Source organism: Euphorbia lathyris, chromosome 1, assembly GCF_963576675.1.
Source record: "Euphorbia lathyris chromosome 1, ddEupLath1.1, whole genome shotgun sequence".
NCBI classification, from domain to species: domain Eukaryota; kingdom Viridiplantae; phylum Streptophyta; class Magnoliopsida; order Malpighiales; family Euphorbiaceae; genus Euphorbia; species Euphorbia lathyris.
Genome location: NC_088910.1, coordinates 136,980,584 through 136,999,427, shown reverse-complemented (window position 1 = coordinate 136,999,427; position 18,844 = coordinate 136,980,584).

The window sequence follows — 18,844 nt, the reverse complement described above, 5'->3', positions numbered from 1 at the left end:
AAAATTTATTTTTATAATTTTTTATTAGGATAAGGTGTAAAATATACTTTTACTGTTTATAGTCAAGAGCAATTTTATCTTTAAAAGGGAGATGACTCTTGGCGGCCAATGTTAGGGATAAAATTGTACTATTATAGACATTAAGGATAAAATTGCTACTAGCTATAAACATTATGGGTATTTTTGCACTTTATTCTTATTATTTTACGCATTTAATTTGCCCCCACTAATTTAAAATCCTGGATCCGTCCTTGGGAAGGAGTTCACCCTGTGATGAAAGACTAAGACGCCTATAGACCATAGTGAAGCTAGGAGATGAGTTCCCTTTCTTGCCTTAGGGAATAGCATGTTTATTCTAATGGTTTGTATCTTATCTAAGACCCCCGTAAGAGAGGGATGAGTTCCCCTGGCATAGCTTCCCGACCTTTAGGGAGAGGGGACAATATGACCAGTTCTAGTTGCAGCCGAGGTTCCGCTACAAAGAGCGGATTCTCTGGTTTCGGAAGATGCGTTGCTTCCTCCCCCTATCGGCCAGCTAATATAATATGCCCTGCTCTGTCTTCTATTAGACCTTATTCTGCCCAAGCTCAGCATTCGTCTTTATTCCGAGAGCATATTTAGCTCCTTTCATGTTCTAGAATCAGGTAGCTCAGCATCTAATCTAGTGAAGTAGTTCCTATCAGGAACTTGCCTACCTTTTTAGGAGTTTGAGTTCATCCCCACTTAGGGGAGCAAAGGTTTGTAGATGCTCAACCAACGGGAGAGGAACGAAAGCATCCTGTGGTGGGACCCCTCCCCGGACTCTCTCTTAGCGGGGACGCATAGTGCACCGGGCCGCCTTTCTATAAGAAGGCGGAATAAGCCGATCAAAGCACGCTTTTGCCCATAAATAGAAAGAAAGAAGTGCACGTATCGGCAAACAGACAAGTTGCCAAGAAAGAGTAGGGAGGGGAATGTCTTTGTTGAATCTGAATTGGAGAAGTAACCAAGCAAAAAAGGAGACGAAAACAAAGATCGGAAAACTGGAGTTTCGAAAAGTACTTAAACCTTTGAGAGGTAGGCTTTCATTTAGATAATATGTCTTAGTTGGCATAAAATAAGTAAGAAAACAGCCAATCCGGGAGTTCCAGCCAATTCGATTTGATTGGAGGGGCAGAAGAAAGAAGGAAGTCCCTTAGGGTAGCATGTAAACAAATAGGAATTGCTATGGAAACTAAAGATCTTCGAAGATTGGCAAGAGGGACAAAGGGTATAGATTTGAATCTAGTAAGACATCACGATTAGCCTTGTCTCAGCTTCAACTCAGGTGATCGAGTGGTTGTTTAAGAGCATTTTTAGTGAGACATACAACTAGAAGATACATCGGCATTTCCAGCGGCGAATATAAGATTTTCGGTTGGAGGGACCGATTTAACACGCTGTGTTTTTTTTTTTTTTTTTTTTTTGCTAAATTGGACCTGTTCAAATTTTTCCCGTATATATAGTATTATAATCTGAGTGGTCAAGAACCAATTTTTAAATACCAAGGTAAAACTTCTCAAAAATAAATTATATTGTGTTTAAGATTCTTAACATGTAAAAAAGATTGTGTCTAATAGAAAAAATCGGGTTTAAGGAGGCCTAACAGGTAAAAAAAAATTAGAATTTTGGATTTAGAGATGGTCTAATAGGTCAAAAAAAATTGGAATTTTTGATTTAGAAAAGACCTAACAGGATCTGAGCCAATTTTGGGGTGCTATTTCAGAATCCGATCTAAATTTCTTGAAAACAGGGAGGTCGGAACCACCACAACATCAAATTTTGTGGAGACAGGGTGCCGAAACTATTTGTGGTTATGGTAGTTCCGATGGCCGGAGGGGTCCGGGCGCCTCCGGGTCCCCTTGTCTCTGCCTCTGGGCATTTCTAGGTGTATTAATTTGTAGAGACATATATTGTAGGCGTCTTATGAGATATAGAACATTACTGTATACTCCCTATATTTTAAAATAATTGTCACATTTAATTAAATTACATGTACCAAGAACTTGATTGGTTTGCATGATTTAATGAAAAATGGACTAAAAATACCGTTATTTATACTCCATTTGTTTTCACATTCCAGTATCATCTTCCGATCAGAAAGTAACCAAAAAGTAGTGAAGGGAAGAATAAGGTAGCGATATGAACCGAAGAGTCTATTACCCATATCAAAATTATCGTTTAAAATTTTTTATCATATGAATATATAATTATCATCGAAAGTAATTGCATAACACACTGCTCCTTGAGAGATACAAAACTTACGAAAAGCCTACAATATCTTGAAAAGATGTAATGCTTAATTGCAGTATTAAGATAGCTCTAAGTTCCATTGCTTGAAAAAGCAAGCCATTTGTTGTTAAATTTTTTTTTTTTTTTTTTTTTTTTTAAGAAAATTGAGTTTCAATCAGTTAACCTCTTTTGGAACTGAAACGGACACTAACTTAGCTTCCAGACTTCGTAAATTGATATATATGTTGCATCATTTCTATAAACTTTGAACATGTTTAATTTTTCAATTGCTTACAGGGATGCAATATTACAAGGGATTCAGTCTTCGGTGTTTTTTTTAGTGAGATTAATTATATCATTTTTACAAAATATTATAATTGAAATTATGTAATTTTATATGCATGATAAATTGGCTTTTTTTTCAAAAATCTTAAGAATATTTTGATATCTCGTGTCTTTTAATAATGGTGTGTAGTTATTTTAAATTCAATTATCTTTATTTGATTTAATTTAGTTTGAGTTTTGCTTATCTTTTAGTTATAGTTTATAGATACTATTGGGACGATAAAGTTAGAAACTTATCTATTGGGCTGACAAAATTAGAAATGTACGAGCAATGCTAAATACAGGACTACAACGTTGGGAGTAGAGGTGTAAACGAACCGAGCTGAATCTAGGTAGGTTTGGTATTGGCTCGTTAATATTTCGAATTGAGTTCTTTTGAACCAAACTTTGACGAGATTTGACCGAGCCAAACTTTTATCGAGTTTCTAATGAGCTTTAACAAAATTAATTATATGTGTATAGAATAAGTAGAATAGGAGATAAAAAAAAAGGGTAATTAATTTATTAGTCCCCATATTTTGACAAAACACACTGTTTAGTCCCTGTATTTTAAAAAACACATGATAAAGTCCCTAACCTTTTTCTTGATGAACTGTTTAGTCCCTAACTTTTTTATCAGTGAACTGTTTAGTCCCTGCCATTAGACTCTCATGAAGATTTTGTTAGTCAATTTGGATTTGCGTTCTTCTTTTCATTTGCTTTAAACTTTAATGCATCTGAAATCAACTTTGAGTGTTCTTCTTCTTGATTTTCTTCTTAATCGTTCAAATTCGTAAGCATTGTGTATTTTCTTTTTCTTGTTCTCCATACAAATAGCTTCTTCTTTTAAATTGAATTTCCCCTTCTAAAGTTTGAAGGTAAATAGTAAAGGGTAATTTAGTCATTTATGAAGTCATAAACGGTAAAAAATCTAACAAATAGACGGAAGGACTAAACAGTTCATTGAGAAAAAAGTTAGGGACCTTACCATGTGTTTTTGAAAATACAGGGACTAAACAGTGTGTTTTGTCAAAATATAGGGACTAATAAATTAATTACCCTAAAAAAAAAGGCCTTATAGCATACTTCATATGAGTTTAAAAAAATTATAAGCAAAAATCAGTCACATGTTATGGTCGAGATTCAAGAATAGTAGATGGTAGTCGTGGTCGGAGAACATAAACTCATAAAAAAAAAAATTAAACAATGAAATATATATTAAAGTTTGGATAGAGGTTATGCTTACTTTGTTTTGATGAAATATATGTAGTAATTAAAAATAATCGAGTTTGATTGCGAGCTATGAGCCAAACCTGAGGAAGCTAAGGCTCAGACTCAGACTCGTTAGTGCTCGAGCTGATCTAAACTCGAGTCAAGCCATATCGAACCGAGCTTTGACCGAATAGTTTGCAAACTACCAAAGCTATTGACACTCCTAGTTGGGAGGAAGACCTGCCTAAATAATTTATTTTTGGGTAATTAATTTATTAGTCCCTATATTTTGATAAAAACACATTGTTTAGTTCCTGTATTTTCAAAAACACACTGTAAGGTCTCTAACCTTTTTCTCGGTGAACTGTTTAGTCATTCCGTCTGTTTGTTAGATTTTTTACCGTTTATGGATTCGGAAATGATTAAATTACCCTTTACTATTTATCAGTCAAAAGCAATTCACACCTTTATGTCTTTCTCTCACAACTCGCGCTCACAAAAAATAGAGAAAGGATTGAATCCCTAACCGATAATCGAATCACTCATGCTCACTCTTTCTGTTTGAATTCAAGGTAGAAATCGACTCAAATCTATCTCGCTTACTCTTCCTGTTCGAATTGAAGGTGGAAATCCTCTTACTTTCAAATTGTGAGTTTAATTTCCTCCATATTCTCAACTCATGTTTACTGCCAACTACTTCAGTGATAACGAAAGATGTTTCTGCTAATTTTGTTATTGTTATAAACAATGAAGATAATGGTCTTATATATTTGTTCATTTTGTGGTAAAGGGTAGTTAATGCATTACATTTTTATTTTAAATAGATTTTGACTCAAATCCAAATTGACTAACAGAATCTTCATGAGAGTCTAACGGTAGGGACTAAACAGTTCACTGAGAAAAACGTTAGGGACTAAACAGTTCATCAAGAAAAAGGTTAGGGACCTTACCGTGTGTTTTTTAAAATACAGGAACTAAACAATGTGTTTTATCAAAATATAACGACGAATAAATTAATTACTCTTTATTTTTCCATGCTATCATAACACCCTCAATTCCAATCTTTTGGAGACAGAAGGGCTAGAATCACCCTGATAGGAGTGATTCTGGCGGCCGGTGTCTCCCGTCCCTTTTATCTCTGCCCCTCCGTACGAGGATGGTAATAAATTTGTGACAAATTTTACCAGAAATGTCGCAGCAAACAGTTAGAGGCTTCTCTCTTCATGATTATAAATTAAACTTGGATCTGTTTTAGTGTTTCAGTTTTCTACTCAATTGTAAGAGATTAGTATAAGATCTATTATTGGGTCTTAACTATCAGTTTAAGTTTTTAGTTCAATTGGTTCCACGACATGATATCAGAACCTTTTGAATCAAATAGTCAAGAGTCCGAGTCCTCACAACCTTATTTGTTGATTAAATTTGTTGATATGGGAATCAATTTTTCAATCAAACAATACTTATATTAATTTGCAAATCGGGTAAATCACAAGGTTTATTTTTTATATTTTTTCCTAGTAGATATTAGTTTATTTTTACTGTTAAAAATATTTGTTTCTAAGTCTAACCAATCTTTTTTTTATCTCTTATTTAAAATTGAAAACAAAAAGTAGTTTCAAAGAATAGAACCAAATGAACACTTTATTATTTTTTTTTCAATCCATTAAGGTTTTGTTTTTTATCACTGGAAAAATCGAATTGAACTTAACTGAACTGAACTGAAGTTACTGAATGCTACTGAACTTAACTGAATGCTACCGAACTTAACAATAATGATGATATTAGATTTTAAAATAATTTTAATGATAATATTGGACATTAATAAGCTTATAATAATGGTTCTAATAATAGTAATATATCAATAATAAATAAATATATTATTAAAGATAAAACTAAATTGAATATTAAATAAAAGCTCGGCTCATTAGAAGCCTGTGAAATTAAATAAAAATGAGTCTAATTTAAAGGTGCCTTCTATGGTTACTTTGTTTTTGACAAAGTACCATTACTTGGTGTGTTTTCACCATTGGATGATGGAGCATAAAATTACAAATTACATACCAACACAAATTCACATGCAATTTAAAACCTATGAAATTAAATACAAATTTTTTTATATGAATACAAACTCTTAACTTTTTATTATAATTAAGAGTTAAGGTGCAAAAAATACCCTAACATTTTGGATCATGAGCAATTTTACCTCTAACGTCTAAAATGGTGCAATTTTATCTCTAACATTGATAAATTGGGTAAATTTGAGAAATAATTCATCAAACTGTCTTCTCGGTCATGAATCTTGTCATCTACACATCACACGTGCGTCATTTTTTTATATTAAACGATGTATATTTTAATAAACTACCATTTCTTAACTTTTATCTAATTTATAGATAATGATAAATTACAGATAAATAATAATAATAAATTATGATAAATTATAGATAAATAATAATAAAAAATAATGATAAATTATATATAAATAGTTATAATTATAATAAATAATGATAAATTATTGAATGTTGAATTTGGATGCTGAAACTGAATAGTGAACTGAACCGATTGTTGCTGAAATTAAGTAATAAAGAATAAAGTCTAAGCAGAATAAAGAGAATTTGGCTTAATACATGTTTAGCTCTATGTATTTGTCAAAAGAAATCAACTGCACCCTATACTTTAAAATATTCATACTTATCTCATGAACTTATTTAAATTGACATATTAAACCTCTCAACTTTCTTAAATGATCCATTCTTCTCTTAAACTGCTTACAATAATCTATTAGTTCTCTAAACTTGCTTAAAGTATACGTACACTAATTTGTTCAAAATCTCCTTTTATTTTTCCACGTAAATTTTAGGAGATCAATAAGTCACTTTCAGTAAGTCCATGAGGGTAAATATTACATTTTTAAAGTATCACAAGATAATTTAAGGGGCTAGAGATGTATTAGACCAAGAATTTTGTTAGAATCACCTTTTCAAATTAATTAAATTGAGAATATTTTGTGACATATATTAATTTTTATAAATTTTAGAAAATTAATTAAATTTTTTGTACTTTACAAAGTGCTACATGCCATAAGAAAAGAAAAGAAGAAGAATGCATGAATCATGATTGAAATGGGAAATAAATCTAAGAGAAATGGCTAATGAATAATTCATTAAAATAAAAGACATGTCCTATTATTATTTTAAGGGCAAAAGTACGGAAAAAAAAAAGATCGTGGTTTGCCTTATTTGCAAATAGATGTCTGTGGTTTAAAAGTTTGCAAATATAGGTATGTGATATGTTTTTTTTTTACAAAACAAAGTATTTAAATTTAAACTTTTAAGTAATTGATGACAATCAAGAGAATTTTTAAAATTTTTTCGATTACATTTATATATCGACCAAACACAGATCTTAAAATTAAATTGCAACCGTGTAAAATAAATTTAAATATCAATTTAGTTCATGAACTGTTGAATTAGTAAAAAAACGTAAAATTCCACCATATTATTTATTGTTTCGATTTAGAAAGTTATTTTTTCGGGGGTTGTGTTTTACTGATATATAAAAATAATTTTTTGTAAGATAAAAATGTCTTTGATTGTAATCAGAACTTAAATATATATTTATAATACTTTATTTGTAAATAAAACATAAAAACGTACCTTTATTTATAAATTTTTAAACTACATACGCACCTTTATTTGTAAATTAGACAAACCACCAGATTTTTTTCCATACTTTTCCTTTATTTTAATCCTTAACCCTTTTGCACCACAATAAGAGTCAAACCAACCTTTAATTTCAATATGCAATAAATAATTTTTTTTTCATTACATTAAACATTTTTATTTTATTTGTTTTAAATTGAGAGTCAAATGTCATTAGGAGTTTAAATTATATTTAAAAAATGAACACATATTTTTTTTTTTTTTTGATAAAAAATGAACATACAGTAAAACCTTCATAAATTAATACTCGATAAATTAATAACATCTTTAAAATAATAATTTCTTCTGGTCTCAATTTGGACCAGGTCACTAATTTTATACTCGATAAATTAATAACCTCTATAAATTAATAAAATTCCATGGTCCCAACATTATTAATTTATAGAGGTTTTACTGTATATTTTAACTTGATGTTTTACACTATTATTTTTTTATTTTTTTATTTTTATCTTTTGAAATCTAAAACCAAAAGCCAATACAGTAATATATTTAGCGTCGATTGGTTTACCTATTATTTACTGTTAAAGTTTGCTATTTACTGTTGGAAAAAACAACTTTTACAAAAAGCATGAGTTCCTTTTTTTTATATAAAAAGCTACTTTTTGAAACGAATTAATCTCAACTGAGTTTGATATTCGTTGATGTGCATAGATGTACATTTGTTGGATACAATAGATAATGTTTGAAAAGAGAGTAAATCTAATCTAATGAGAATACAAGATTATAGCTAAATAAACCCGGATTTTAGGAGGCTATTAATTGACTACTTCAATTCGGTTTTGGATGGACCAAAATACCCTTAACCGAACTACCCTTATCAACCTCACTCGAGTTGTTGTGATACATTATCCCACGTCTGCGCATTCATTAATATGATTTAACTTTATATAACGAGTTTGTTTGATTCAGTTGTTGTTGTTTATTATTTGTTGATATTGACAGTGGCGGAGCCAGTCCAAGACTCAGCCTTCGACTACCGATTTCACCTTTGAGTAGTATGGTTCCACTTAGGGCTGTTCCTAGACATAAATAGGAGGGGCGTCTGCCTAGAGTCCAAGAAGAGGAGAGGCCTACAAGTAACGCTTTTTCTAAAAATAATACAGAAATGAAATCTCAAAAGATGAAACGGTTACCTAAATAATCCTAAGCCTAAATAAACCACGACACCTATCTAAGGAAAAAGAGAGGCAGGAGCCCAAAAATATCAGTTTTATAAAAAAACTAGAAAAATTAAAATGTCAAAAAATGCAACAATTATAATTCTTAAGTTTAAACAATCACAACAAAATATTTTATGACTATATTTTCTTATAATAATTTTTTGAGAAAAGTACAAAAATAAACCTTATGGTTACACATGTGTTTGATCGGCATCTTTGTGGTTTAAAAATTTATAAAATGGTACATTGAGATTCATTCTGTTAGCAAACACATACCAAATTGACTAACGGTGTTAAAAGTCAAAAGAAAAAGAGTTAATTTAGTTCTTATATTTATTTATTTTATAAATTAAACCTTCTTATTATCTAATTATCACAAACAAACCCCAAAATAAAAAATAAAAATCAATTACACGATCCTCTCCATTTCTCTTTAATTTCTTTTCTTTTTTTCTCTTCTCTCTCCTCTTTGTTAATTTCTTTCTCTAAAATCAATTGAATTTCCATCTTTTTCTAAATGACAAATCAACCAAAAAAACAAATCTACAGTTTAAAGTAAAAACAAAAGTCAAATGACAAAAGATGGAAATTCAATTGGTTTTAGAGTGAGAAATTAATAAAGAGGAGAGAGAGGAGAGAAGAGAGAGAAAGAAAAGAAATTAAAGGGAAATGGAGAAGATGGTGTAATTGATTTTTATTTTTTATTTTGGAGTTTGTTTGTGATAATTAGATAATAAAGGGTTTTAATTTATAAAATAAATAAATATAAGGACTAAATTAACTCTTTTCCCTTTGACTTTTAACACAGTTAGTCAATTTGACATGTGTTTGCTAACTGAATGAACCTCAAGGTACCATTTTGTAAATTTTTAAACCACAAAGGTGCCGATCAAAAACAGGTGTAACCACAATGTTTATTTTTTGTACTTTTTCCTAATTTTTTTAAACATGTTAATGTTTTTCAGAAATGAAAGTGTTGCAAATGTCTTTGATAAATGTGTTGATGTCATCATTTAAAATTCTTCAGTTTGTCGAAGTAGAAGATAGTTATCCAAATATTTCAATTGCTTTCCGAATCATCATAACTATGCCAGCGACCGTCTTATTTGCCGAAAGAATCTTTTTAAAATTAAAATTATTGAAAAACTATTTGAAATCATCAACGTCACAAGAAACGTTGAATGATTTAGCCACTTATGTATCGAGAAAAATATATTAGAATGTATCGATGTAGACTTTATTATTAGTGCTTCTGCATTTAGAAATGCCCATAAATAATGTTTTTCTATGACCAATTGGATATTTGAAGTGAAATAAAATAAATTTTTATATGAAATTGGTTGTTTTTATTAAAATCTCTTATTAAGTGTAACAAAAAAATGTGTCATTTTTAAAGTAATATTTATTTTACATAATTGATTTTTTTTTTATCTGTTATTTATTATTATAGTTCACATTTGCTACTCCTTAGAACTTTCAAAATCTCAGGATCAGCCCTAGTGCCAACCCTTTGTACCCCTTTTAATATTGATTTATGTTAATACTTTACAGTGAAATTTCAATATTTAAAATACTCGAATTGGTTTGAGTTGTATGATTTAATACAAGAAGACATGAGTTCTAATCTTATAAAACCATCATTTTTTAATAACTTTTATTTATTTGAATTTTATTTTCTAAATAACTATATTAGCATTATTAATTATCTTCATAGCACTTTTTAATTCATTTTTTTCTAAAACAAATTTTTTACTTCTAACACTAAAAAAATATAATATTTAATTAGTTTTGAATTTATGAAATTTATAAAAAATTTAAACTTAAAAGAAAAAAGTAAAAATATTATATATATTTTTAAAAATAAAGTTAGACTTATAAAAATTAAAGATGTTGTTGAAGTAAATAATCAAAATGAAGGACTTAATTGTAACAACATATATGTGGTATTGTGTAGTAGTAGGATACTAAAGTTGTAGTATATAAGGCCATGCCTTTACTCTAATAAAGATTAAGAGGTTTTCTGATGTTTTTCTCTAAATAGCTTTTGACATGGTATCAGAGCTATGGTTAGAAAACAGAGAAAACAGCAGAAACAAAAACAAAAGCTTCGAGAGACTGTAAGCTCTTATCGATCTGCTGAATCCGAATCCGATTCCGAAGAGGAAGAAGAAGAGTACGATTCTGCTAATCTCGAAGAAACAACAACAACTAATCTTAAAGGAACAGAGGCAGATTTTGGAAAAGAAGATCTCACCATGAATCGCAATCGCGATGAAAATTCATCGCAACATCCTCACAATTTCCACTCCACATGTTCTAATTCTGATAATCCTGGTGCTGTGTTGGTAAGCACATTGCTTACAAACAACAATTACTTTACCTGGAGACATTCAATGATTAGGGCACTGACAGTGAAAAAGAAGTTACGATTTGTTCAATCCAACGACACAGCACCTGTTACAAACACAACATCATACGATACATGGAAAGAAGCATATTGTCTTGTAATTGCCTGGATTTTGAACTCGATCCATAAGGATTACGCAGAATCATTTATGCTTGCTACATCTGCTCACTCTTTGTGGAAAGATCTGGAGCAGAGATTTGGGGAAAACAACTCTCCTATGCTTTTTCGCCTCAAACGACAATTGAGCAGAACAACTCAAGGTAACCGGTCTGTTTGTGCTTATTTCACCTCCTTGAAGAAACTATGGGATGAAATATTCCTCTTGCGTCCACCACCTGCTTGTGAATGTGGCGTAGCCAAAACATGTATCTGTAATGCGTTTCAGCGTATCGTAGATATAAATGATGAGGATAATTTGATGCAATTCTTGAGTGGACTCAATGAAGGTTATGAGCATGTCATAAATCAGCTTTTACTGTTAGATCCGCTGCCTACAATGAATAAAGCTTTCTCAATGGTTCTAAAAATTGAGAAACAAAAGGAACTGGTGATTGATCAGACTCTGGAGTTAGCAAACTATTCTGCCTCCGCTCCTAAGTCTACACAAATTGATAAGCCGAAGAATATAGAAAAAGAGAATAAATATTGTGAACATTGTAACAAGACTGGACATCTCAAAATTGAGTGTTTTAAGATCATCGGCTATCCTGACTGGTTCAAGGATCCACGGAAGGGGAAAGGTCGAGGAAGGAATACTAGCAATACTGCAAGAGCTAATTTGAGCACAACTACAACTGATGCAAAATTCACTCCATTTGACGGATCTGAGGATGAACACAAAGACGGTCATGGAGAATCAATGGAAGTTATGCTGAAGGAAGTCTATAAGATGTTGAAAGGCAAACAACAACAACCACAACAACCTAATTTTGGCGATTTTTCTGCTTTTGATGGCATGTCTGGTAAACTTCCTCCCATAACTAATGCTACTAATAATCTTTCTTATTGGATTGTTGATAGTGGCGCATCCAGCCATATGACACCAAATCTATCATTGTTTGTTCATCCACAAGAAGTAAAGTCCAAACGGACAGTTGTTATGCCTGACGGAAATAATCAGGAAGTAAAACATGTAGGCAAGATTGATTTGTCACCACAGATCAGCCTACACAGTGTTCTGCATATACCCCAATTTCATTTCAACTTGCTCTCTGTTGGACAATTATTGCAGCAATCTAATATAATAGTGATTTTTCTACCGAATCACTGTTATTTGCAGGACCGAACTACATATAAGCTTTTGGCAGTTGGATGGTACTCTGGTGGATTGTACAAACTGACTGAGCAATCTTTTTCCAAATCTATTCTTCAGGCTTCAGAGACTAATGTTGGCGGTTTGTCTAAATCCATACCTTGTTTTAGTGTTCAAAATAAAGAAGTAGATGTCTGGCATCTTAGATTAGGACATGCTTCAGATGAAGCACTTGCTCATATACCTACTATGCAGGTCAAGTTGTCAACTGATAATTGTAATGTTTGCCCTGGTGCTAAACAACACCGTTTCTCTTTCAATAAAAGTTCTATTTCTACGACAAGAAAGTTGCAGTTGATACATATAGACTTGTGGGGTCCGTATAAAGTTTCTTCTCTTACAGGTGCAAATTATTTTTTGACTATTGTCGATTATTATACTCGTGCAACTTGGATAATCATGTTACAGAACAAAGCACAAGTTAGTAAAGCTGTTGAGAATTTTTTGTTGATGGTAAAAACTCAATTTGGGGCAGTTGTTCAAACGGTGAGAAGTGATAACGGAACAGAGTTTGTAAATTCTCAATGTCAGGGTCTATTTCATCAGCAAGGTATAATACATCAAAAAAGCTGCACTTACACTCCTCAACAAAATGGAGTTGTGGAAAGGAAGCATCGCCAATTATTGAATATTGCAAGAGCATGTCTTTTACAATCTGGATTGCCAGTACAATACTGGGGAGAAGCTGTATTGCTCTCTGCAACCATAATAAATGTTTTGCCAACTAAAGTTCTGGGTTGGAAAACTCCATATGAGTTGTTATATGACAAATTACCTGACTATTCAAGATTTCATCCGTTTGGGTGCTTGTGTTACTGTTCAGATGTATCACCTCACAAAGATAAGTTCCAATCCAGAGCCTATAAAGCTTTGTTTCTTGGTTTTGCTGCAGGATAAAAAGGATACAAAATCATGGATTTGGAGACCAAACAATTCAAGGTATCCAGGGATATAGTTTTCAAGGAATTTCATTTTCCAAATAAACCATCTGACCAAGACATTAATACATTAGATGTACCTAATGTCAGCCCCACTACTACATTATCTCCCATTCCTGCAACCCAACCTGTAACACAAGCTCCAACTCAAACTCCTATAACACAACCCACATCTCCACTTATACCTCAAAACCAAAATTTTACTCGCACCTCGGGTAGAGAAATAAAATCTCCCAGTTGGCTACAAGACTTTGTCTATTTAGCCTCAACAAACAAAGACCATTTGAGTGAACCCTTACCTTTTATTTCTTTCTTAACTTCACATTTGAATTTCGTTTGTAATGTGTCAGTTGAGAAGGAGCCTGCAAATTATCTAATTGCTGCCAAGGATCCAAGATGGGTTAAGGCAATGCAATCTGAGCTTGATGCTCTTGATAGTAATCAAACATGGACCTTTGAAGCCCTGCCTCCAGGAAAAAAATGTATTGACTCTATGTGGGTTTTTAAGATTAAATACAAGGCTGATGGCAAGATAGAAAGGTTCAAGGCTCGATTGGTGGCCAAGGGGTACAATCTAACTCAAGGCATAGATTTTCATGAATCATTCAGTCCGGTGGCAAAAAGCTATCACTGTCCGAATCATGCTAGCAATTTCAACAGCCAAGCAATGGCCCTTGCATCAGATCGATGAAAATAATGCATATTTGCATGGTTTTCTTGAGGAAGATGTCTATTTGTCACCACCACCAGGTTACAATAAATGTCCTCAAGGAAAAGTGTGTCATCTAGTCAAGTCCCTTTATGGCTTGAAGCAAGCGGGACAACAATGGCATAAGGAAATTTCCTCCAAACTACTTGATTTCGGATTCAAGAGAAGTTACCATGATCATTGCCTTTTTCATAAAAAAAGGTACTGTTAATGCTCCTATCTACCTTGTGATATATGTTGATGATATATTAATTACCAGTCCTGATATTAAACAAGTGGAAGAGGTGAAAACCTATCTTGATCAATTGTTTACTATCAAAGACCTTGGACCGGTTAAATATTTCTTAGGAGTGGAGGTCGCTAGATCAAAAGATGGGACTGTTTTGTCGCAGAACAAATATATACGGGATATTCTTAGCGATGCGAAAATGCTAGATGTTAAACCAGCAAGCAGTCCTTTACCAGCAGGTCTAGTACTTACAGATCCAGGTGAGTTATTGCCTAATCCTGAAATGTTTAGACGAATGGTGGGAAGACTGCTATATCTCAATTTCACAAGGCCGGACATTGCTTATGCAACACAACAGTTGAGCCAATTTATGCAAAGTCCAAGGAAACATCATCTACTTGCTGCTCAACATGTTCTGAGATATTTGAAGGGAACTCTAGAGTATGGGTTATTTTATCTAGCTCAAGGAAATGGAGATTTACAGATTAAAGCATTTTGTGATGCTGATTGGGGAACTTGCAAAAGTACTCGAAGGTCTTTAACCGGGTTTTGCATTTTTTGCTTGAAGAGTTTGGAGTAACGCCTTCACTGCCAATTCCGCTATATTGTGATAATTCAGCTGCCATTGCCATAGCAAAGAATCCTGTCTTTCATGAGAAAATCAAGCATGTGGAAATTGATTGCCATCGAGTGAGAGATTATGTAGAAACTGGTTTTATCAAGACTCCTCATGTTTACACAAAACAGCAACTCGCAGACTTATTCACAAAACAACTAAGTCATAATCAAATGCTTCCTTCATTAGGTGAGATGGGAGTGGTGAATAATACCAAGAAAGTTCATTTTGAAGGGGGAGTGTTGAAGTAAATAATTAAAATGAAGGACTTAATTATAATAACATCTGATATGTGGTATTGTGTAGTAGTAGGATACTAAAGTTGTAGTATATAAGGCCATGCCTTTACTCTAATAAAGATTAAAAGGTTTTCTGATGTTTTTCTCTAAATAGCTTTTGACAGATGTCTATTATTTTTAGGCTGAATATTTTTAATTTTTTAACCTCTAACACATCCATGGAGTTATAAATTGCTGAAACAAAAAAAAAATGTGTCCAACCCGCAAAATTACTCATCAACCACAAGGTTAAAATTAGCCTCCCAAATGCGGATTAACTTCGTCATCGGATACTGATAGATATTAACTATTTTTTTCCTTCTAAAATAGCTATCAATAATTATTTCATAATTCTAACCAAACATTTTATATCTATAAGAAATTTAAGACTTAGAATAAAAAGATAAAAATATTATAATTTTTAAGAAATTAGTATTAGACTTATAAAAAATTAAAAATGTCTACTATTTTTAGATTAAATACTTTTAGTTTTTTAACCTCCAACAATCAAAATGATGGAGTTTTAGATTGCTGAAACCCAATTTTTTTTTTTTTGTCGAGCCTGCAAAACTACTCCTCAACCGCAAGGCTAAAATTAACCCCACCAAGTGTGGATTCATTGCTCCGCCACTCGATATTGATAGATATTAACTGTTTTTTTCTCGTCTAAAATAGCTAACAATAATTATTTCTCAATTCTAACCAAACATTTTATATCTATAAGAAATTTAAGACTTAAAATAAAAAGGTAAAAAATATTATAATTTTATAAGAAATTAACGTTAGACTTAAAAAATTAAAGATGTCTACCATTTTTAGGCTGAATATTTTTAATTTTTTAACCTCCAACAATCAAAACGATGGAGTTTTAGATTGTTGAAACCCAAAATATTTTTGTCGAGCCCGCAAAACTACTCCTCAACCACAAGATTAAAATTAGCCCCTTCCCCCAAGTGTGGATTCATGGTTCCGCCGCTGGATATTGATAGATATTAACTGTTTTTTTCTTCTTATAAAATAGCTATCAATAATTATCTCTCAATTCTAACCAAACATTTTATATCTATTATTCAAAATGAAATAATAAAAAAAAACTACCCCTAACCGCCAAGAAACTATCATCTTCCTCATCCAAATTTTAGAGTTTTCTTGTACTTCTAGCCGAAAGATAAGTCATTTCTTTATTTTGTTTTATTTTTTCTTTATTAAATCATTTTTTTATTGATCTGCGGTAAGTTTGATAGTTTTTTTTCTTTACTTATAATTTTATCTTGTTTCTCTCTTTATGGGTGATTGTGATATGTCTCTCTATATGAGTGTTATCATATTTTCCTCAATTGAAAAACAGAAAACTTTTGTTTAGGGGCTTAATATATATTTATACCCTTAAACTTGACAAGTTTTACCTATTAGCATCCTAAACCTTTTAAATAGCCTATCAGAGACTTATAGCTGGCATTAAAAATCTATCACAAACCTATAGTTGGTTTTAAAAACCTATTACACACCTAAAGTTGCCTTATTCGGACCTTTTGCACACAAAATCGTTGATCTGTCATTTTTTTTACAGATGAGGTTACTGTGTGTGCTATAGAAAAAAAGAAAAGCGTATTAGTTCGTTTTGTATGTCACCTCATATGTCAAAGATGACAGATCAACAATTTTGTATGCAGGAGGTCCAAATGAGCCAACTTTAGGTGTGTGATAGGTTTTTAATGTCAACTATAGGTGTGTGATATGTTTTTAAAGCCAACTATAAGTGTGTGATAGGTTTTTTAAAAAGTTCAGAGTACTAATAGGCAAAACTTGTCAAGTTTAAAGGCTTAATACATATTTATGTTGGTCCCGTGTGATTAGTTCCAAGGGGGGGGGGGGGTTAGGAACTAATGTAACTTTTTACTAATTAATGCTGACTTAATTAATTCTTTAAGTTACTTAACTTAGTTTAGGTCAGCACGGCCAAGAAATGTAAGACAGCTTTAGTCAGATGCTGACTAGAACTGTTTTACTTGTGAGTTGGGAATTAACACTTGAGGTCAGCTTCCAACTCAGCACCAAGATTACTCAGTGTCAGCTTTTACAATTTATATCCTGAGCAATTTAATCAGACAACACATATATAGATATATTGAGAGAGAGTTAGAAATTACTCAGCACGACTTATCCTGGTTCGGCCTCTCCGCCTACGTGCAGTCCCCAGAGTCCCTCCGGGCTTTTTCAATCCAATACTGAGCTCTTTAAAGGTAGAGCACAAACCGTTTACAAGGCAGTTGAATATGCAAGAGTACCTTCCTCTATTCGTCTACTCAACTCCTACTAAGTGCTATAACCGAACACCTAGATTTCTCTACCACGGAGTACTTAAAACCGAGTACTCAGCACCACTCTCTCAATTTTACAATTGATACAAACTTGTTCTTTCTAGATGAAGAACACTTTAGATGATTACAAAATCAATCTAGCTTTTACACGGAAATGGAAGTTTGGTGTAAGATCTTTTTCTTGTTTGAATGTGCTTTGCATCTTTTCTCTTTTTCTCTTGTATTTTTCTTGGCAAAATCGGCTATGGATCCAAGCATGAACTTGTCCTTTTATAGTTGAAATCTGAAGACACAATCATTTGAATCCGGAATTATCCGTTGGATTCAAATGGCTCTTTCTTGCGACATTGTTCTGGTCAGCTTCTGATTTGCAGGCAAATCCTGTCGTCTGAATTCCGCAGGTGTCAGGTTTGTCTTCTTCCCGCAGGTGTGTCTTCTAGTGCCAGTTCGTCTTTTAGCTCACGGACAGTTGACCCATGCATCTTGAAATTGAGTCTGTGCGTAATTCCAAGGTTTCTATTATTGATACAGACAGTTGTCGGATCTTGTCTTCTAGCAAACGGATCATTCATGCTATCGTGACGAACACTCAGCTTGACTTTATTGACGTTGCTTTTGTTCCTTGTTTCTGAGTTACTCTTACTCAGCTTCTGTGGTCAGCTTCGTCTGCAAGCTTTAGTTTAGAGAAGGACTTGTGTTTCACTCAGCTTCTTTGGTCAGCTTCATCTTTAAATATTTGTTCTGAAGCTGGCTTTTCTTCTGTTCTGCTGAGTTGCACTCCACTCAGCTTATGTTGAGTTCTCATGCTGACTTCGTCCTGTCTTACTTTTTTGATTTTGTTTTCATTTATACTTATACTCACCATTGAACAAACATATTAGTACAATTAAATCAAAGCACTTAAATTTAATTGCCTCTTAATCATGGATTAACTTAAATAATTTTGTCAAATCAAAATCATGTGGAAAGGTGTTTCAACAAACTCCCCCATTTTGATGTTGGCAAAATATTTAATTAATGGAACTCAGTTTTGAGATTCCCCATGATTGAGTTATCTTTCATTCTTCTGAAGTTACTCCCCCGTAAGGGTTGCATCTATTAACTCTAAACCTTCTAAGATTTAATCGAGTAACATTAAGACATGCCTATACTGACTTAGTTCAATTCTAGACCTTCCAAGATCTAATTCATATGAGCCTAGGTCAGTTTTCAGAAGAGTTCAAAATTTGGAACATATTTTTACTCAGTTTGATACATGGTCAGTTTAGGTATCAGAGTTATGAAGGATTATATCAGAGCTTATTTAATCATGTATCAGAGCAAATGAAAGGATGTATCAAAGCAAATGTGTACTGAGTATATTTTG